This window comes from Balaenoptera borealis, assembly GCF_965194805.1.
Source record: "Balaenoptera borealis genome assembly, chromosome: 8".
Classification (NCBI taxonomy): Eukaryota; Metazoa; Chordata; class Mammalia; order Artiodactyla; family Balaenopteridae; genus Balaenoptera; species Balaenoptera borealis.
Genome location: NC_138865.1, coordinates 52435817 through 52459238, shown reverse-complemented (window position 1 = coordinate 52459238; position 23422 = coordinate 52435817). Strand labels below are relative to the sequence as shown.

Below are 23422 nucleotides of genomic sequence, written 5' to 3'. Positions count from 1 at the left end.
AGTCATGAGTAGTGACTGTTATTTCTTGGAAAAGCATCAAAATTAAAATAAAACTTAGTTTATTAAAAGCAAAACATTTTACTAAAACTTCAATGCTTAAAAAACATGATCAGCAAATAGTATTTGTTAAATATTTTGATTCTGTAAAGTGAATCTGTAAAAGGTGCTTTTAAAAGAGATCTACAGACAATGAGCAACTCTAGAAATAAAAGAAGACAGAGGAGTAAGAACTAACCCAGAGAGAAGAATTTGAGATATTGGACAATTAATTCCTTGGCCTTTTGAGATCTCTGTGTCTTAACAAAGAATTCCACATGTGCTATAGTTCTGGCAACGCAGTTCCACACATTCCATGGCTGATTACCTGTTTCTAGCTAAAGAAAAGTTAACTTTTTTTCCTTGGTAGTAAAATAAAATTTGTTGGGTGTCTACTACTATTACACATACCTCAGGAATTTAAGACACTTAGACACGAAGTAAGAATTATCTGGCTAAAATATCTCATTTCTTTGTCTCGAGAATCCTGAGGGGTTAGTAGTATTATCCTCATTTTACAATTGAGAAAACTGTAGCTCAAAGGTTAAATGACTGTCCGAGAACACACCGTAGGCAATACCGGTGGTGAGATTCGAACATAAGTTTTATTCTGAAGCCCATGCTTTTCTCACCATGATTTGCTGACTTCCATGAGTCTGTGGACCCAATGATATATATAGTCATCCCTCGGTATATGTGGGGGATTGATTCCAACAGTCCCCATGGATACCGAAATCCATGGATGCTAAAGTCCCTTATATAAAATGGTGTAGTATAGCTGGCTCTCTGCATCTGCATGCTCAACAAACTTTGGATCAAATTTCAGTCTGAATACAGAGGACTGACTGTATGTTGGGACTGTTTTAAGCAATTAGGTGTGCAGGCCCAGAAGGGTTTTACCAAAACCATTCAAAATGGGAAGAGACTGACATCTCTCCAGCATGATAAAATCAGGGTGGAGTCTCAAAAATATGCATTAAGGGCCTACTATGTGTCAGGCTCTGGGGATACTGTGGTTGATCAAGACACAAGGTCCCTAACTTCCAAGGGGCTTACATTCTAATGAGGGAGATAAAAAGATACTCAACAAGCCACCAAATGTGTTTCAGATGGTGACCAGTGTTTTGAAAACATATGGCAGGGTACAGGCATGAAGGGTGACGATGGTATGTGACAGCTGTTTTAAAGAGTGGTCAAGGAAGCCTTCCCTAAGGAGGTGATGTCCTTGCTAAGACCCAAATGAAGAGAAAGAGGCAGGAACATCCTGGATGTGTTCAAGGATCAGCCAGAAAGGCAGTGCGGCTAAAATGAAGTGACTCAGAGTATGGCAGGAGAGGTCAGGGAGGTGAGAGGTGCCATGTAATGGAAACCCACATCCAAGAAAGGGCACACATCCGGAGCAGTGCGTGGAGGAGCGGCACGCAGGTGGCCATGGCTGCTGTCAGACAAGAGAGGTGGCAGTATGCTGGCATAGCAGGCTCTCAGTTCAACAGCTATGCCAGCATCTTGCCTCCTCTCCAGTTCCAAGTTACAGGGGCAGCACCATGCCTCTTCGATGTTTTACTTTTCCAGAATCTTCCCTTCCACCTGAGGGAGGGAAAACACACTCATTAATTGAAAATGCAAACTGGTTTCTGAACATTACAACACAATCTTCTTAGAGCATCCAATTTTGAAGATGTAGTTAAGCACAGGAAGGTTGTGGCTAGTTTCTTTTTTTCATGGCCTTTGATCTAAAATGAGTCCTGAGAATGTTTACTGACTGCTTGTGAAACGACGGGGGGAAAATGCTGACAAAAATTTTAAGTCAGTAAAGTCTGAAGTTGATGACAGTTAATTATAGGTTATTACCACTATATTCACAGTCCATGGTACATCCCAGTGACTCTCAGTACAGTTTTATTTTTACTCTAATAACGCTCTTGGCAATTTCTGCCACTCAGATGTACTCAAACAATAACAAACTGTCACCCTGCAATGTGTAGTTCACTGCTTTATGTGCTCTTAAAAATAGTGCCCCTTTGAGCCAGTAACTCCCACCTGGGAACTTAATCCACAAGAACATTTGCAAAAGCACCAGTATTATGTCCAAAGATGTTCACTGAAACACAGTTTTTAATAGCCAAGGAACTAGAAACAACCTGAATGTCCATCAGTATGATTGATATTGGCTAAATTATGACTATAAATTATGATATAGTCTCACAATAAAGTATTTTGTCATTCTTACAAAAGATTATGGCATAAGAATAATGACACAGTGTATGAGAACTTTTGTGTCAGTGAAAAAGTATGTATAATCATACACATATCCTGGGGTGCACATATAAATTTTTTCTTAAAGGGTACATGAGTGATTTATTATTTTAAATAATGGTTTATTATTTTAAAAGTAATTGGATGACAGGATTACAAATTATTTTTGTTTTCCTCTTTATATACATTTCTAATAAAAATACTAATAAATATTACTTACAAAAAAAATGAACCTAAGATATACCCACATAAATATAAAACATTGCGCTGCATAGTGCTACCAAGGTACAGATAAGAAAGAATCACGTTCACTTAAACTTGACTAATATCAGTTGCATTTGTCAGAAACAAAAGTTCACTGTTTCCTAAGTCTGGAGCTAGGCATATACAGACACATTCACTTATACATGTGCACGATGTGGCACACATTTCTAGTGGGAGGACAGGAGGTAATGAGGGTTCTATTGCACAAGACCCTGTAAAAATTGTCCTGGGGCTAGAGAACTGGTGGAAGAGGTACTAATTGACTTCCTAGAGTACTATTCAACTTGATCATGATCTATTAATGTAAAGGTATTTAGGAATTTTTGGTTCATTTTTGGTTCATCAAGTACAGAACATTAGTTCGAAATTAATGGTAAATACAATACAGCTTAGGTTACAAAATGCACCACTGAATTAAGAAGATTTAATTAAATCAAATTTCTTCCAAAAGTTTAGTCTTTTTAAAATATTCCTAATATTCATAATTGAGAGGAAGATGTAGATTGCCATCATTTTAGAAGGAAGAGACTACATATTTGAAAACAATAATTCCTTGTGACTTTTTCAGATCCATTTTGCATATGCAAAAGAAAACTGAAAGCTAGCAACTATCTGATTTACCAGTCAGATGCAGCAGATACAGCAGATACCTGAGAAGTCATACAGGCTATTTTTAATGAAGATCACTTAAAGGGAAAAGATAGGATAATACAATAACCTGCCCCATGTTCCTCTTCCTTATTTACTTGCATTTTTTAAAAATAGGATGAAACTTACTTTTGTAAGTTATCAAATAATTGCTCAATTTATAATTTTAAAGTCTAGAACAAGATCATGCCCTTCCCCTACTAAAGAAGTTGTTGCTGTTAAAACTCGGGTCCTTTTGTTAATTTCTCTGATGTATCCAGGGAAGATGGCTTCCATCAGACACTGGTAAAATGCACCTCCTCACCACATACACCTCAGACAAATTTCTTGCAAAAATACAGCCTAACCATGAATTATGTTACAACTGGAAAGCAGAAAAATATTATGGGTACCTGATTATAGCCTTTGGCAGTTAAGGTTAAACTTTGAAAAATACTGTCAATGAAATGCCCTGGAGAGAACGCAGCGCCTATTTATAATTTTTTTCCTAAAAGAAGAATAAAAATAATTTTTAAAAACATCTCAAACCTACTAAACCTTTTAGTAGTAAAATTAACAAAATAAAGTTTAAATTATAGAACTTTCAAACTATTTTAACTAACTTTAAATTCATTTTAAATGAATAATCTGATTTCATTTTGTGAGTAACTGATTTATAACCATTCTGGCAGCAAATCCAGCATGTCCCAGACATGAGTGGGACAGGAGGCAGTTAGCTACACCAGCCCCAGTTAGTACACAGATATAAAGAATGAGAACAACTCAATCACAGAAAAAAAGAAAAATGGTGTAACTAGTACTCAGTGTGTTTTTCCAGAGCTGGAATACAATCTACTTAACGCTTTATTTAAAAAAAGTTTTCTAAAAGTGGCTGGAGGTAGGGGGCTGATTATGTATAAAGAGCTAGAATGTCTTATTTTTCAAGTACAGTATTATGGAAAAATTTGTGGTCCAATCAAGAACATAACTGTGGGGAAAAAATAACATTCACTGAATGTGTTGGTATTGCTTTTGGGAACAGACAATTTGACAGGATGTGCTTAAAGCTACTCCCCAACTGATAGAAGCCAGATGTGTGTCTGCCCTGCATCTAGGGGACTGCAAGAAAGAAAGGGGTAAAGTTATACATATATATATAATTATATATATTTATTTATATAGTTATATATATAATTATATAAACTATATATAAAAAATAAGAAATAAGACTATATAAATATATATTATACATTTTAATTTAGAAATATTAATAAAACACAACTGAATATCTGTATCAGGCATCAGAAACAACCCCCAAGCTGCAACCACTAAATTAAAGATGAACTGGCAGAAAGGGTTGGGTTTTTATTCCTTGCCCTCCCCACTAGCCCCCGGCTTTCCTGCTGGAATATCTCATACTCCCCTCTGCCAGTCCAATGTCCACCTCCCCACACACACATATACTGTGACACCTACCAGGCTTGTTCTCCCTCAAAGAACTCCATTCCCCCAAATTACAGTCCTCTACCCATTCTAAACTGCCTTTCCTCTTTGCATAAGTTCTCTGTGGGAATGAGAAAGAAGAAATTTATCCCTTCATTATAGGAATTTAAGACAAACTGCAAACGGTTCAAAGGCTTAAGCCTTCAAGGGGACCTAACTTCTTTAGGAGAAGAGTATTATACAAAATTAATTTTTAAGGAGAATATACGGAAGATGGTTTTAATAGGGGGATCACTATCCTACAACTTCCTGCCTAAAATAGGCCAAGATTAAATCATCTACCATTTTCCCGAATTCATGTAAACCCAGTGAGAAAGGAAGTGGGGGGAGAACCAATTCTCTTGAGAAAATGGTATGTACTTTTACATTTTTTCCCCCTTTTAACCCTCAGAAAGGTGGTTGCAGTGGGTATTATTATCCTCTATTTATAAACGATTGAGCTAAGGCTGAGAAAGTTTAATTATCTCAAGTAAACAGACGAAAGTTAATCTACCAATAATTCCATTACTTTAACATTTGTTGGCATCTATTATATGCCAAACATTGTGCTGAAGACAGGTCTCCGTCCATAGTGAGTTTCCCAAGTTGGGGCAGGGGTAAACCCTTAACACATTATATATCTCAACTTAATTTGCTAAGTCCTATGATCAGTTATGCACAAAGTGTATTAAGAGAAAACATAGCATTGTGATGGATTACAATTTACAGCCTCAATTCTCCCTGTATTCGCATTCTGGCCATGTAACTTTGCAGTACCCATTCTGACTCTGGAGTTATTAGCTGTGTAATTCACTTTAGTCAACTTGTTACATTAGCAAGACAGGATGCAAGCAGAGCTTAAAAAGCACTGTGAGACTGCGCTTGCCTCCTCTTTCCTGAGCCTTAGCCATCACTATGAGAACACACCTAGACTACTCTACTGAAAAATAAGACACATAGTGCAAAGTCTCCCCGGTCGTCCCAGCCAAGGCCAGCCTAGATCAGTCAATAGCCTGCCCTGACACGTGAGCATGCCTAACCAAGATGAACAGAGCTGCTTAGCTGACCACCCCAATGTGTAAGCAAATAAACACTTCTGCTGAACTCCTTTGGATTTTTTTCTGGTTGTTTGCTATGCAGCATTATTGCCTGACGATAAGTGACATAAATAACGATTAAGACTATGTGCTCTGGATTTAGGCTGACAGGGTCAAAATTATCCTGAGAGCAGTGTAGGCCATGTTTGTTCAAGCCATCCATTTCACTAAAGTCATAGCAAAGTCAACAGACATCCAAGTTCCTTCCAGCACTCTGCTGGTAAATTGTAGGATTTCAGTGAATATTAATAAATGAGTAAACTTTGATCAAGCACTGTTTTGCTAGATGGTGGGCTCCTTGAGGATAGGAGGCAAGTCTCATTTATCTCTGCATCCCCAGGACACAATGTGATACAAGGCCTTCAGCAGAAAGGTCAGTCAGTATTTGTTGAATAAGAGAATAGTAAGGATTTGGGTTATTTTATCAAATCAATGGGAAGCTGCCAAAGAGCTGTAAGGAAGCAACATGAGAAGCTTTGTGTTTTTAAAAACACAAATTTTTCCCTAAGTTTCAACACTTTTTATTTTCAAGACTTGTGATGTGGCAAGATGACTCTGGCTGCTCTTTAGTAGTGAATGGACAAAGAGGCCAGAATGGATTAACGGAGACCAGCTGGCAGCCACGAAGGTTGTCCAGTCAGAGATGGTGTCAGCTTGGATTAGAAGAAAAAAGAACACAGATTCTAGATATATTTGGGAGGCACAATAGAAAAAACTTGCTTGAGGGCTTAAGGAAATAGAAGAACCAAGAAAAAAACCCAGTTTCCTGGTCTGTGCTCCTGGATGGGCAGCGGTGACTTTCACTGAGATAGGGAACTCTGAAAGAGGACAAATATTTTAAAAATGTAGACTCCTAATTAGAGAGATCTTGAGTTAATCCCAGTATAAAGCCACCATCTGGAAATTCAATTTAAAGAATCTGTGGTATCAATTTACTTCAAGATTGATGTTCCTTGAACAGTAAATTGTAACCTGTTGCACTAGAAAAGTTCATCTGCCTTATGTGGCCAAAGTGATCTGAAGGAAAGCCATGCTGGGTCTTTGTTAGAGGACAAAATACAACCCTGCTGTGGAAACTTCTTGAACTATATTAAACCTTTAAAGGAAATTAAGCTTAAGGAAGAAGAGAGTGTATGTGACACATTTGAAATCAGTTTTAGAGACAAAGGGTGAATCCTTTCCTGCTTAACAAAGTTTCCATGGACCTAAAAATTGAACTAGACTTTAGAGCGCTCCATATACACAAAGTATGCACTCTTACTTTGCTCCCTTACATTCATCTTAAACTCCATATTCCTAGAATTTCATTTAATGCAATTATTTTTAAAAATCTAATTGTTTAAGGTCATGATTCAATTATCCTTTTGAATACTGCTATTGCCACCACACTGTGGTCTATACCAATGTAAAAGCATTGGCTTGATTTGGTAACTGGCATCTTTTCCTAAAGATTTTAGTCCTTAATCAAGCCCTTAAAACATGTCCTTTATTAAATTAAAATGTTTATTTTACAATAGGGTCATTACTTTACTTGAGTATGAGTCATTCTATTTTCTCTTGATTTCATGGCCATGGACTGCCACCCCAATCCTAGCTAGTCACCTAAAATTGTGTGCTGTTGGCCTTAAAGGGGTTACGAGAGACTGGGGATAGAACCAGGCAAACCTATCAACACTTCTAGAAAGAGACCAGAGCATTCTGATGGTGGGTGAGCAATATTTTCATGTGTGAAAATGTAGAGAAGGTGGAGCTGTTGTGAGTCACACAGGAGGTGAGTGACTTACCAGTAATATATGATACCTCTGAAAGCCCAGCCAAGGGGACCCCTTTAACCACTGGATAGCCGTCACCCTTAAAGATCTGGTATAGTGCATACCTTAAAAAACAAAATCTTATAAAAATATTGAATCACTATGCTGTACACCTGAAACTAATATACCACTGTAAATCAACTATACTTCAATAAAAAATCTTTATAATGGTTGAGTTTCCCATTAAATTCATATCCTAGATCCTCCAAAGCCTTAACCAAAGGGAGGATGAATTTAGAATTTATTAAGTGGCAAACACTTTACATCTATTCTGTGATTAAATCCTAACTCCAAACTGAAGAGTTGTTGAGGAAAATTATCTCCATTTTGTGCATGAGGAAACTAAACCTCAGAAAGGTTAAGTAACTAGTTAATAATCACATTGCTAGTAAATGTTACAGCCAGAATCAGCATGTCTTCCCCCATACAATGTATCTGTGCTCCCATACTGAATTCCAGCTTCACCAGCTTTATTTCCTAGTTAACAACATGGCTCTCCCTGTACAGCTAGATTCATCTCACCATCTCCGTAGCATGCCAGATCCACCCCCAGATACACTGTGTTCACACCATTTCTTCTGTCCCTGAAATATTCTTCTAAATGATTATTCTGCTTCATGATTCCAAAAGGATCCATCCAAAAGGAAGCATTCTGAACACAAAAAATTATCCACCAAGTTGATTCACAGCAAATCTATAAAGGACTCAGTCTTCTTCTTTATCAGTAATCTTTGGGACACCGTGTAAACATAATAAAAATATAAAACATGCTAGATGTTTACCTGTGAGCCAACCACCACCAAATTCAGACATAAAGAACACATTACACGGAATCGTCCAAGTAATCCAAAAACCAAAGGCTCTCAAATATCTCCATCACCTGTAAGTCGTGGAGAATGCTTAGCCTTAGAATGCTAAGTCTCCAGCCCTTTGCAAGTGTTGTTCCCTAAAGCCTATTAACCCCCTCCTAACATGCCCCTAGGTCTCCCTGGAAAACCAGAATTCATCTTCAAGACTGCTCAGGTAGTGTCTTGCTGCTGTTGCTGTTAAATGCCCTATTCTAACAATGGAACAGACTGAGGAATGCTAAGTTATATTTACTGGAGGTTGTTTGTTTTGTTTTGTTTTGTTTTTTAATGGTCCCTTGCAGGTAATTTTGGTGCTACTGGAAGGCACATTGACAAACTGGGCCCAATCCGTGTATACTTTTGCTCAAATTAAAATCCAATGCCCTAAGCTGCTAATGATGACGGGGCAGTTTTCAGACCCAGAGATTACCAAGGCTCCAAGAAGAGCTGGATTCCAGAAGGGGACTTTAGAAAGGAATATGGCCTGACTACGTCAAGGAGATTGGAGTAAAGGTCACAGTGCACAGGCTGCAAGTAACCTGGGGTAGGAGGTGGCGAGGTGGACGGTCTGTAGGAGAGAAAAGTGATAGCAACAACAATGCTTACCATTTGTTTCTACTCCGTGCGGATACCATGCTAGACTTTCATATACTTTACTGGACTATTTCCAATCCTCCCAAAAGCCCTGCAAGGTCACATCATCATTTCTATTTTATTCTCTTTATAGAGAATGTGCAAAATTGATGCTTTATAACCCAACTCTGATTCATGAAAAGGAGTTCTGCTTTGTTTAAGAACAAAATACCAGCTTTTCCTTTGCACTTTTTCCAGCTGTGCTACCCTTTCACTAAATATATCTCCAAGTTCTTGTCTAGGGCTAAAATTTTCATTTTAATACCTGCCAAGGGAAGATAAATATTAATAGATGTTAAACAAGAATCAGAGTAAATGTGTGTATTTTTAGATATTTCCTCTAAACAACTCGAGCTGCTCTGGAAATACTTATTAAAGTGTATAAATCATCTTCCCAGTAAATGCTTACAAAAAACTCAAATAAGCTCAAGGAAAAAAAGAGAAAAAATGGAGAACAAAAGAAAACCTGGAGAACCGAAGACACAAGACCAGCTTCAGTGAGGAGGAGGCAAGTCCAAACAGTAACGAACTTGGCAGTGCACTGAGGGGGCTGCCCTCTGGGCCACAGAAGCAACATCATACTTAAACTGTCATCACTAGCCTTTTATGCCACTCTTTCTGCCAGCATTTGGTAATCTGATATAACCACAGGAAAAAGTGCTTGTCCCCCCAGATGGTGAGGAAGCCCCTGCCCTTGAGATTTTTGTTTTTCATAGGACTGGGTATATTACTACAAATATGTTTATCTTTTATGACAATGAAGATCCATTTACATATTCCTAATTATGTCTCTGCTAATATTGACAGGAATTATTTACTAGAAGACCTACGTCTTGATTACTGATGTCAGCCTGAGAATGTTCACTCAAAAATGCAAGAAACACAAAATCAAAATTTCATTTCCTGATGACAGTCATTAATTAGTATGTGGCGTTCTAAGGCAAATAAACACGTTACACTTTTAAGACAAATATAAGAAGAGACTTTGCCTTATTAATTTACAATTAGCTTTCTCTCCTACAGACATAACTTGTGCTGGGATTTTAGCAAGGTAAAATACTTAAAAAGGAATGGAGAATGCTTTAACTAGATAATTTCAACTTTGGTTCTACCATGTTTGATATCCAGAAGAAAATGCAAACTATTCCATTTACTGTATTGTAAAGTATCTGCTACTGCAAGGACGATGACATTTTAAAGACCTGAAACAAAGAATTAGGCCGGATTATTCTGAGAAGAAGCAAATAGGAGACAAGGCACTTTTCAAACACAATGGGATGGTTCGAACAGACCCAGGGACACATGGATTTCAAAAGAAAGTTAGTAAAAAGAAAATGTAAACCAAAAAAATACAACTCATTACGCTTCATTTAAAATATTATGTAATGAATAATGAAAATGTCTTCATATAATAAATTATAGAGTTGCACATTTAAACCTTCATAATATTCATTGAAAGAGAGAAATGTATATTTTTAGAAATACTATTCTATTTAAATTATACCTTAGAAATCCTACTAAAAATTTACTCTGTAACTTAAGGTGATTTTACTGATCCATTTCAGAAACATTAAAAACACAAGCACTCTAATTAAAATGTATATTTTCCCCAGTAAACTTAAATGTTAAGAACTACATTTATTTTTCATATATGGTAACCACGTAAAAGTGTATGATGGAATATCAATGGATAAATCCTGGGAAAATACAACTCTATCTCCAATCACATTTTGAAAGCACAGGTATTTGCTTCTCTATAGAGTTTTACTACTCAGTTTATTTTTGACTTAAAAAATGTCTTAAAAGCAGCATAATGATGAGCAATTTTGTCCCAAGTTCCACATCAGAAGATCAGATTCCAATCTTCTTCCAGATAAGAAACTAAATTTTCATTTCCTCCACATTTCATGATCACCTGGGGGATAAGGTGAAACTGTTGAGGGTACAAACTACAGCCTGGGGTTGGAGCTAAGCAAACTCTTCTCCTGTCTGGGAATTTAGTGCTTTCAGAGTTTCCAGCACAACAGGGTTCTCAAGCCCTTGCAGTTCACTAGAATCCTTTTACTTACTCCTGGACCTCACAGCACAGTGAATAAATCAGAATCTCTAGAAATGGGGCCTGAGCATTGGCATGTTTATAAAAGCTCCCCACATGATTATCATGTGCAAGCAGGGTACAGAACCACAGATAGAAGGCTTTAAGACAGAGGGATGGTTACATCATGGTCAGCTTAACAAGACGGTGAACCAATAATGTTGAGTGGAAAAAAAATGAGGGGAAGCCTCCATGATGAATTGATAACGACCAGAGAAAGCTCTATCTGTAGGTACATAAGGATGGAGCCAATAGCCAGAGAATGTTAAGTCCTGGGCAAGCTGTGTGCCTTTAGGCAAATCCTCTAAGTCCCCTGGAGTGCAGAATTGGAGGAGAAGGCAGAGTGGAAGATTCACCACTCTTAACCACAGCTGTTTTGTCTGTTTTCTATGTTTTGCTTCTGCAGGATTCTGTGGCTAAGAACAGCATGAACACGGCTGATCCGCATGTCCTCTAAGGTCTCTTCTGAGGTAATTTTACAACATCCCGGGTAACATAAATACGAGGAATTGGCTTACTGTTCCAGCATAAGTTAAGAATAAAAAAGAATTTAAGATAATCACAGTGATGCTTCTGTTCTCTGTGGTCCTACACCCACTCTTCCCCACAGATCAACTCTGTGGGCAGGAGGAGTTTATCCAAGATGCTCCCCCATCCTCACTGGCCTTCCCTCTCCCAGCATCTCCCAGGTACACAGTATCTCTGTGGTTTTCCCCTCCCACCATTGCACCAGATTGCACTCTTTTATGAGTCAATTCAGATTATCTGTAAAGTAAATGTAATCAACTCATGCCCAGATTATAGCCTACATTTGAGGCCCTAAAACATCACTTTTTCTGGAGACAAATTTTCATTATGGAATAAAGAGGCTATACGTGTTCCAGCAGTCTTCTGGGTTTACCTCTCCAAATCAGCTCTCCACCCTGCTCTCTGCCCTGGGAGGCAGACCTGTGACAGACTATATAAACAATTCCCCAGTCCTCTGACTTCCTGCTGGTGACAGCACTGAGGAGTCCTGATAGGAGATCAGAGGAAAGAGAGGGAAACTGGGATGTAAATTCCCTGGGCTTGCTCCCTGTGGGGCTGTGCCCCTCAGCCCAAAGTCATAGGTCCACTCCAAGTGGCCCTCTTGCAGGTTCCAGTTATTCCCACCCCTCATCTTCTTGTCTAGGAGTGCAAACCATCTCTGTTCTTAGAAGCCCTTCTTACTCTGCCCCCTCTCTTTTAAATAGTTCCTTTATTGAACCCGACAAGAATTATCCTAATTTGAGTGATCTGTTTCCTGATAGGCTCCTGACATATTTGTTGGCCAAAGATTTTCACTTTTAGATTTTTCAAGAAATGATGAGAGATGTATGCAAAGATTCAGGGGTGTCATTAACTATTTTGAAGAGATATACCAGAGTCAGGACTGATCAGAATGAATGACACCTGTGTCCTAGAGGCCTGCTACTGTGCCAGGCCAGGCATTAAATTAGATCATGAGGAGTCCAGGAGGGGTAGAGAGAGGGGACTCAGGATGGCTGGGGTAGTGACTACTTTCCCATCAGTATGGAAATATTCCAGTATTTTAGCAAGTATAGCCAAACCAGCTGAAGGTTAGTGAATCCTGTATATAATGCTGTTCATTGCAGAATGATTTATGATAGGAAACAAACAGAAAAACTTAAAGAAAAAATGGAGTACAGTAAAAAAAGAAGTTGCTACAATACATTTTAAAGTGAATCGTAAAGCCCTTTTGGAGATTATGGCGAGCATTTTCACTTCATCCCTTCTCAATTAAGACTTATTGCTTAAGCTTTATAGACCAGATTAAAGAACTGACGCAGTTCAGCACCAATGAGCTAACAACCAAGTGGAGAAAGTGGACAGACTGAAAAATAACACATCACTCTAACACAGGCAAGAACAGAAGCAGCTAAAGATTTTAAAATACAGGGAAAGAGATGACTTTTGTTTGGAAGGAGGTCATGAAGAGCTTCACAGAGGAACTAATGACTGAGCAGGACTGTGAAGACTAAACAATGGTTCAAAAAGCAGATAAGGCAGGATGGAACTTTTCTAGGAGAGAAACAGTCCATGCAAATGATCTCAGGCATGAAACAGCAACTAAACGGAATTAGCTCTGCTCTCTTTCTCCTAAAATAGAAACTTGTAAGGATCTTGACTTTGAGGGGCACGGAGTAAGCATTTATGAAAAAAATACTATATATCAAGGATTAGGCTAGTTCTGTTTTTTTTTTTTTTCCCCCCCAAACTGAGACCATATTACAAATAAGAAAACTGAGGCCCACAGAAGTAAGGGCTATTTTAGACATCTCTGGAATTACACCTTCACGGGTAGTTACTTTGTTTATATTATTCTTATGTTTATATGCAATCTTTTTTCCCTTGTTTTTATATTGTATTCTATCACTTGCTCTCATTACATGGAAAGGATTAAGATGAATTAATGGTGTCCAGGGTTTTGGATTTACCCACCAGAGCACTTCCGCATCGTAACAAGAATTAATTCACTGCTGGTACCTGTCCATAGTGTGTATGTATGTGTGTGTGTGCATGTGTAGAGGGCAAGTAGGAATGGGACATGTCATAAATGTAAGCAGTTTAGGGAGCAAGTGATCAGAAAATAACATGTGCCACGCTAGAATAATGACCTTAAAGGTGAAACCTTCAATGAAAGCAAATCTTTAAGAAATTCAACATAGGAATTAAATTCTTTTAAAATTACAGGATGTTCTGGGCTCTGGATCTGGTAGAATTTATCAAAACTATTGATAAATACTTGTATTTGTCATTTTGAAAATATTTTCCAATATTAACTATTTTAGGCCACTTATTTTTATTAGAATGGGTTAATTCTGGGGTTATTAATTTTTGCTACTTCCTAAGTATGCAAAAAGTAATTATTTAATAATATGCCTATGTGGGCCAAAATCTACAAATGTTTAATGTAGGTATCAGGTCAAGCGTCACTCTACAGCCATCTGAATAATGCAGAAATCAAGTTAAGCCCAGTCTGTCTCTCGCCATTAAGGGATTTCATTTGGGCATAAATTTATTTGGCCAAGACAATAAATTCAGTTTTTCTTCAGCACAAACCAAATTACTTTCTTAAATGTTTGTTGCTTTACTCCATTTAGATCTCTGGTCTTTGAAGCCCAGGCATCCAATTAAGAATCTTTTAATTCTATTATAGCTCAATCTTATACCACCTGACTTCAATGGGATATTCTCTACAAAAAAGCAAGCTGACTTGAGTTCCTTTAAACTTTGAGAAAGTTAATTAATATTCGCCAAGCACTTTGAAGATAAAGTGTAAGTGTCAAGAGTAATAATTATTTTTAAAAATAAAATCACAGGGAGCTACCATTCTATAATTTTTTGGTGCATCTTTATTATTTTTTTAATCCATGCTTCAATATCCCTCAAAGTGAGGAGGCGGTGCAGATATAAGCATGTAGCCTGTATTTTCTTTCAAGTAAATGCAAAGTCAGGCCAAAAAAAATGCACTTTCCATACCACATTTTGCTCTCCACAACTTTTAGGCACAAAGCACATTTAAAAGCACTATTCTGGGGACTTCCCTGCTGGCGCAGTGGTTAAGAATCCGCCTGCCAATGCAAGAGACACGGGTTTGATCCCTAGTCCAAGAAGATCTCACATGCGGCGGAGTAACTAAGCCCGTGCACCACAACTACTGAGCCTGCGCTCTAGAGTCTGCAAGCCACAACTACTGAAGCCCGCGTGCCTAGAGCCCGTGCTCTGCAACAAAAGAAGCCACCACAATGAGAAGCCCGCACACCACTATATCTTCCATGCAGACCCCTCCACCTAGCCTTAGCATTACATCTGTGTTACCCCAAATAACCAAGTGTTAGAATTCAGCCTATTTTCTCTATGTATTACATCAAATTGTCAAATACCATGATTCAGACTGGCATGGAAATTTGATAAATTATATAATTAAATTTTTAACACTTTAAATAGACTTTAAAAAGGATGATCTCTCAAAAGACAAACTCTAGTGGATCCAATAGTGGGAACCTAAATCTAAGAATCTAGAAGAACCCACTGATTTCCTTGTAGGAAGTTATAAACTGTGGTGAGGCTGAGATTAGATGCCCGCCCTCCCGCCAGTACCTCTGCTTATGAAGCCTTTGCACAGTGTGGCCTTCATACAACCTGTGTGTGTGTGTGTCTGTACACACTACATTTATCAAGTTGAGTACATGGTGGTGGTTTATGGAGGTCAGGGGCACTTGACAGAGGAAGTGCTAAGAAATCTTCTTTCTGCCAAGAAATCTGTAAAAATTTCATATCATCATGCTTCTGAATTAGTAACTCATAAAAAGTAAAATTAAACTAATTCATAAATTTCAATAGTATAAAACATTGCAGATTTGAAATTAATTAATAAAAATATTCCCAAGTCTAGGAAGACGATAAAATAGCTGTCTTGTGTGTTACTGGAATAACATTTGTTTTCTTCCTCCACTGGTAGCTATTAGAATTTTTACCTGTGGTGATGAAGTGTTCCACAATATGCAGGGTGGTAATTTCAAAACCGTCTCATGAAGTTAGATCCCCATGTCTTTTAAGCTAGTAACTAACCAAGCAGAACATTTTCATATAAAAAATCCAGTAAAGCTAAGAAAGGTTTGACAAGTTAATACCAATCTACAGAGGAGCCAGCAGAAAATAAAATACACACCAAAGTCATTCATGGATGGAGGGCAGAAAACTCTTGGAATGGTGAGAAAAATCATGGCGTAGCATATTTCGCCCTGGCAAACAAGGTCAGTTCTAGGTTGGTCCTTCCCAGGAAGCTGAATGAACGCTCACTTTTTAAAGTGCTCATTCACAGTAGGTTTTATACAATGCAAGCATAACAGTGCTTGTTTTGACAAATATATCATCTCTTTGTGCTCAAAGGCACGTATGGCTTGTCACTTGGTAGATTACTTCTTGAAAAGGAAGTCCTGCTGTCAGAAATTACTGAGATATTAAAAAAAGGGTTTTTAGGAGGTGGGGATTGGAAGAGTCAAGGACAGCATAGCTACTTTTGCTAATGTTCTAATCATAGGTATAGTTACCATTCAAGCCAAGTAGAAGCTGAAAAGTCTTGAAGATATAGACTAGAAGAAAAGTTAACAGGGATACTGCAGACTATGATTCAATTAAAGGAAGAACCATAGAATCTTAGGATGTGAAAGCTTGGATGGAACCTTTATTGGACTAGATTGGATAGTCTAATTGCCTTATTTAACCAATTCATAGAAGTAAAAACAAGTCATCTGTGAGACTTCTTAATCTACAAGAAATAACAAATTCACATTAAATGTGCATGATACATAATTTGCTTATCTAATGTGTGGTATGAGATGCAACAGAGAGTAAGCCAGGCTATGGAGGGGATGGCCTCGGTGCACTCTTTTTCCTGTTCCTGGCTTCATGACAAAGAAGGCAGTCACAGGTACAGAAGTAGGGTGTCAAAGGCTTAATTACTTTGCAACTAAAGGTTCTTTTTGGAACATTTTGCTTTATGTTCTCAAACATTGTTCTTGTCTGTAATTTCTACATATTCACATGGAAATTGCTTATGTTATAAAAATACACTCCAAATCTGACTTTTTCTGAAAGGGTAGGAGGTTGGGGAGAACTTTTCTTGGCTACTCACCATGTGCTAGGGATTTTACATAGTTACTCTCAGTTAATCTTGATCATCACCCTATGAAATATGGTATTACATCCATTTCATATGAAATAGAATTGAGGTTTCAGAGGGTGAAGTGATCTGCCGAGAGCCAAAGAGCTGGGGAATGGCAAAACCAGGATTCAAACCTGTCTTGCTCCAAAGTCAAGGTGCTTCCAATTAAATTATTTTAAAAGCACGTTTAAAATATCTAATTCTTGTCCAAGGAGTAGTCAGGCAAGCCATGCAGTGGGGTTTTCCCTTATTATAAAAGAATCACTGTGGGGCTTTCAAGTGATGACTTTATGCTTGAAACCAGTATTGGAATCGGGGCAAAGTGTGGTCTTTCAGATTAGCCTGCTTCTTACCCCCTTGTTCCCCATCCTTTTTCTTCATGGCTTCCAAATACTCTCCTTCTACATACTCTTATTGTTATTACAGACTTTCATTTTTCTCCCTACACTTTTGAAATTAAATAGAACCAACAGATGGTGGTTGAAGTACTATAATGGTGTTGGTAGCTCATTATCATTCATGGTGGACATGTTCCCAATATGTGATATATAGCAGCATTTTTACTTCTCCTGTTTAACTCTGATGCTGTTTCTACAAATTCTTGCCATGTGATATGATGATATGGCCGTGCAATAGGAGAGCAGATATCTGCGTTGCCCTAAGTAGTAACCAAAGAATTCTGAAACAGATATTCTGCATGTGTGTAAAAAATAAATATGATGTGTGATGGTCACAGAATTCAAGTTTTAAGTAGCTTCTCCAGGTCACACAGCTCTGAAGTGGTATGATCTATATTACAAAGGAAGCTTCACTCTAGTGTCTATGCTTCTAACTACTTGGCTATTTTGCTTCCCACTAGAACTGACTATAAGTAAAATTATTAACCACCTCAGACAAAATACAAAGAGTCTAACAAGTACACTCAAAGGAAAAACATACCATGTGTTGAAGAATGACTCCTAGAACGTATGAGTTGTTCTGTTTTTGATTAATCAGGCATAAATTATCAAACAGATTATGTAATTTCAGAAAAATAAAACCAGTATGAACATAGAGAAAAAGGAGTAGGTGTTCATGAAACCACTAGAATCACACTTTTATGCGACCCATTGTAGGAAATGCATTTTACGTCATGACCTGTTACACAATACATATATAACAAAAACAAAAGTTTTACAAAGCAATACTTATAATCACTATGTGCAATGCACTTTGTTATTTCACTATTTCCTTTCTTAAATAATGCTTATGGTGACGCACATAATTGATTTCATGATACACTAATGGGTCAGACCCACACCTTAAAAACCCCTCTGCCAGAGGACTGTCAAATTCTGTGCTGCCACTGTCTTTATCTTGTCCAAGGCAGACAATATTAATGGATCACAGCATTCATTCCAATGAGTTCAGTCAGGCCTCAGGACTCTTTCCAAACTGGTGTTCTAGGCAGCAAATATCAACTGGAATTGGGACAGTCACTATCTAATTTCCAAGGGGACAGGGTACAGAGGTAGAATAGCTCTTTTTGTTATTTGCTCTCTTTATATCCCTAGTGCTTCCTTTTGTCTGGCACACAGTAGGTACTCAAATATCCATTACAAAGATGAATCAGTAAACGGTCACTAGGATTAGAGGGTAAGCTTTGGCTCTGAAACTTCCTCTGTGAATCCTTTCTCTCCCTCTCTTGGCTACCTTGTTACATCTTTAAATGTGAAGTTTCCATGATTCAATGGCTTAGAGTACTGTATGTACTCTCCCTTCTTTCCAAACCCCATCTTGTAATGAAAGTGCACTAGGCTACTTGATGTTATCTCTACTACTTTCAAAAACAATTGGTTTACATTGAAAGAATTACCAAAAAGGATTATGAAGTTGAAAACCATGGTAGAGTTCCTTGATAAACTGGTCCTGGAAGGAAGAAAAAACTGACACATCTGGACCTGGGCTGGATATCGGTGTATCTATGCTCTCACTTCAGCCTTTCAATAGTATGAGCAGTTTCATAGCATTACCCCATCTTACTGGTGGAGAATCAAACCCTTAAAAAAAGAGGTGAGGTCACACAGTAAGTGTTTGGTAGAGCCAGTATTTAAATCTAGGTATTTCACTGCTCTTTTTATTATACCTCAGCTACTCGTGAAAATGGCATACTAAGTTACAAACAATGACCAGAAGCCTTGAATCCATTTGAAGTGTGTGAATTTAACAAGTTATCACACTGCAAAAATAAAACCCAATACCTTAGTAATGTACTTCAACATATAACATTATTTTTTTCTTCACCAAATCTTTGTGAGTGTTTCACTGCTGGGTATGTTTTTCTTGGCAGCTGTTAATCTTGGCTCAGACATAAATTCTTACTGCAGAGTAATTCAAATGTGTTAAGTCCTCTATTACACGGAGGAAAAACAAGACTGTGTGTGTGTGTGTGTGTGTGTGTGTGTGTGTGTGTGTGTGTGTGTTTATGTGGGTCAAGTCCAAGGGGAAGTATAAAATGGAAACAATATATGATTTGGGGGTGTGTAGGACAGTTAAAAGAAGTTACAGGCAGAATCACAATTTTACCCTTTAGGCTCTCACCAGAAGCTGTGTAAGGAAACAGAGTAGCATGAAGAGAAGAGAGCAGCATGGGTCAAGTTTAACTCACACCCACCCCCAAACAAGTGTACACAGCTTGATATAGTCACAAAATCTACAATATGTAATTTGCCCAGTCATGATCATGAGTCACTGTAAAAGTTACCAGGAAGGTCGTTTGAAAAAGTAATTTCTGCTATAAGTTTACAACAGCGGTTCCTAACCAGAAGCAATTTAGGGGACATTTGGCAATGTCTGGAGACATTTTTGGTTGACACATCTGGGAAAAGGCCAAGGATGCTGCTAAACATTCTACAGTGCACAGGACAGGCTCCCACAACAACAAATTATATGGTCAAAATGTCAACAGTGCGAAGGTTGAGAAACCCTGGTTTACAGGTGACACTGTTATCTGAGCAACACAACTATTGATACTATACTCCAGCTGTCTCTCTGGCCTCAGTCTCCTCATCTGTAAAATGGAGTTGTAGTTTCATGGGGTTGTTATGAGGATTAGAGTCTTACTATGCAAAGCATTTAGAACAGTGCCTGTGGCACAGTAAGTACTCAGCAAATGTTGTTATCACCACCACCACTGCGGCCATCTTCACTATCATCAAAACTCATCACTGTGCAGGGCAGTATTCCCCAAAGTACGACACCTCATTAGGTGGATTCTGGGGGGAAAAAAAGGATTCTACGATCAAATAAACCTGGAAAATGGTGGCTTAAAATCGGACAAGTCTCTATATTACAGAATTTCTCAGAATCTTTAATAAACCAAAATATATGGCATGCAGAATTTTCACAACTGATCTGAATAAAGAATCCTATGCAGAACCTTGCAAGATTGAACACATTTTAAGGAAAGGCTTGTGTGGTGAAAGGATGGTGAATTGAGAATCTACAGACAGGATTCAGCTCTTGAGTCTACCACTTACCCACTCTGAAGCCTGGATAAGTCCCTTGACATTTCTTGGCCTCAGGGATCACCAATGCAAAAGAGTATTTGGGCCCTTCCAGTTCTGAAAGGCTCTGACTCTCCTGCACATTGAATATCTCTAGCAGACCTCCAAGTCATGCATTATCAGATAACAAGGACAGCATGGTCAAGCAAAATCAAGAGCTGTGACAAAACTCAGGACAATCATGTTCGCCAAATTCCTATTATTAAAGAAGCTCAAATATTCAATGTTGGGAAATCAAGATGAGTATGATGTCACAATAAATGCTAGCTTATTTGTCGCTGTTGTTTCTGCAAATGCAGCCTACGTTTTAAGCAGAAAGTGGGGCTAGCAGAGAAGAATATGGAGACCAAAAAAAAGAGTCTCAACTACTCAAAATGCACACCAGTATAATCTACTCAATTACTTCTTGTTAGGCGCTAAATAAAATTGGCAGAGAACATGACAAGACAGGATTGCTACCTCAAGGAACTAAAACTCTATTTGGGGAGAAAGATGCACATATATCAGGAATCCAGTGAGGGCTCTGACAGAGGTTTAAACAAAGACCCACAAAGAAGAGTAATCTTACTTATTGCTATTTTTTGGTAAGTCAAATGCACAATGGCAAAAACACAAGATAAACCTTAAAAAAGAAATATATATACATCTATTTTCTTGTTTGGGTTTCCAGATGAACATTCTTACTGCCTGCTGTTTGGGTATCATCTACAGGTGTCAGGAAGGTAACTAAGCTGGAGGATATGAATGCAGCTTGTCATTCCCTGTGATCTTCACCCCTCTGAGTGCATTTGTATGGTCTGGCCTGAATCCGCCATGCATGACAGAGGTGGCACTGGGTGAAGAGATCTGTGCTTTGTATTGTCCAGGGCACTGTGTCATTATATTATAACTTTAAGCTACTTTAATTTGCATAACTAGAATTTCTCACTTTCAGCCATGGCTATCTAGGCAGCCAGTGTACAGGTAATCCTTCTCTTAATACCAGGATCTGGTGAAACCCATAGGCCCTATGGCAGAATAATAACCTCAAAAACCCCTATCTTTTTTTGCATCTATGGATTCCTTCTCAGATGAAATGCATAAAAATAAACCAGACTACAAAGGAAACCAAGTATAGTGAAATAGCTAAATATTAAAACACACATTTTAATACAGTAATATATATGTGATTCTTTATTAACATATTAATAACAAGATCTAGCAATGTATTTAGTAACTACCATTATGTTAAAGCTGTCTCATACACAAACAGTATTTCTAGATGTCGGCAACAACTGTAATGTGATACAAAAGTATCTGTGATTTCTACTGGTGATAAAGTCACAGGTCCTGCTAAAATACTACTGTAATTTTTTGCCTCCATTCATAACTGATAGAAATGCTAAGTTTTGATTAGAGGTTAATGCAAATAAAATGCAAACAAATAAAAACATTTTTGCATCCAAGCTCACAATCCCCTGAGTTCTATCTATGGGCCCTCTTGTGATCCATGGACTCCAGGTTAAGAAGCCCTACATTTGGGTGATATCCTGAAGTCTCAAGAACTTTGGTGATAGAAAAGAACAAAAAAGTAACTCATCACATTAATTTCTTCTTCTCACTGGAAGTAATTTCAAAAAGATCTCTCTCTGTTACAGTAAATCATCCAGGTATACTTACAAAACACATGAGCTCATTTGATTCTCATCACAGCCCTGTGAAGAAGGTATTAGACTAGCATTAACCCCATTTAACAAATGTGGAAAGTGAAGCAGAGAGCTTTTTAAAAGACCTGTCCAAATCACACAGCCAGAAGTTAAGTGCTGAGCTGGGACTCAAACACAGGGTTCCCAACATACCAAACCCAGTCCATTCCCCCTGGGTGGTATCTCTAATGTTGGGGTGGGGGAGGGAAACTTAAAACAAAAACTTATGTTAAGACTCGTCTATCCACAGCAACCTACTTAACTAAGTCACTGCTAGATTGAGTAGGTAACTGATCAGCAACATTCACTCATTTCCTCGCAGTTCACTCTCATACATGATTATGCATAAACTAGTGCCATTTTCTAGAATGCCACAGGTTCCAGCAACTATATTGGTTCCCTCTGACCCAAACAGAATTCAGCATTTGCTATTATTTTTGTAAGTTCTTTTGTGTTTGTCATATTGTTTCTAGCTTTTGGATTCCAAAGATTTTTTGAAATATTTATGATAAACTTGTCTGTTTTGGCTTTTTCTGTAAATGCTTTAAATTTCGGGTGACTATCAATTTGTGTAGTTCCTGTTTTCCATTTCAGACACAAAAAGAGAAAATGACTTCGTACTTTCAAACTGCTTTAGAATTTCTTTTGTCAAAAATCCCTTTCAAAATGCTTGGATTTGGATTTGGTGGTGTCTCAGAATGTTGTTTTACATCCTCCTCCTCTTAACCTCTTTCCCCATGCACATACAAGGTTTGCTTTTCTGGAATATAACCACTCTGCTCCAATGGGTCTCAAAAGAGGAATTCTGATGAAAAAAACAGAGCTTTAATTGCTTTTACTATTTAAAAGTCATTTTTCCATTATCAAATTTGTTTTTTACATTTTTACTTTCTTCTCACGTAGATTTAATTCGTCTGACTTTGTCCTTAACATTTTTGTTTTGACCTCTGAGCTCATTTTGACAAATCTTTTTTTTCTGCTATTAAAGTTCCCTTTGTTTCTCTGCGTTTTAATCCCTGTTTTGTTCAGCCTGCAAACTGACTCAGTCCACTCTTTAGCCCTCTCCTTTTGCTCTTTTCCTGTGTCCCTGTGTTGAATTTCAGACACTGCAAAATGTTAGCCTGAAAAGGGGCCTCTGCAATTATCCTGTTCAGGAGTGCAGGATCTTTAACCTCTACAAAATAAATACTAACGAGCCCCTACCTCCTCTGCCATCATAGAGAACACTGGAAGAGGCTGAGGGGAATGGAGAATAGTGCTAAAGGAAAAGCTGAGGTCCAAGTAGTGCTAACCTGGATGTGGAAGCAGGGGGGAGGGGGGGAGGGGGGGAGGG

The 23422-nt window shown here is 38.0% G+C and overlaps 1 protein-coding gene across 7 annotated transcripts in view; it reads right to left on the bottom strand.

Moving 5' to 3' along the window:
• The window catches only part of IFNE (interferon epsilon), a 76123-nt gene extending 52701 nt beyond the window's left edge, over positions 1 to 23422 (bottom strand). For all 7 annotated transcript variants that reach the window (XM_082403152.1, XM_082403153.1, XM_082403151.1 and 4 more), the window contains exon 1: positions 1 to 23422. This exon is cut by the window's left edge. The gene's annotated coding sequence lies outside the window, so the exon portion shown is untranslated.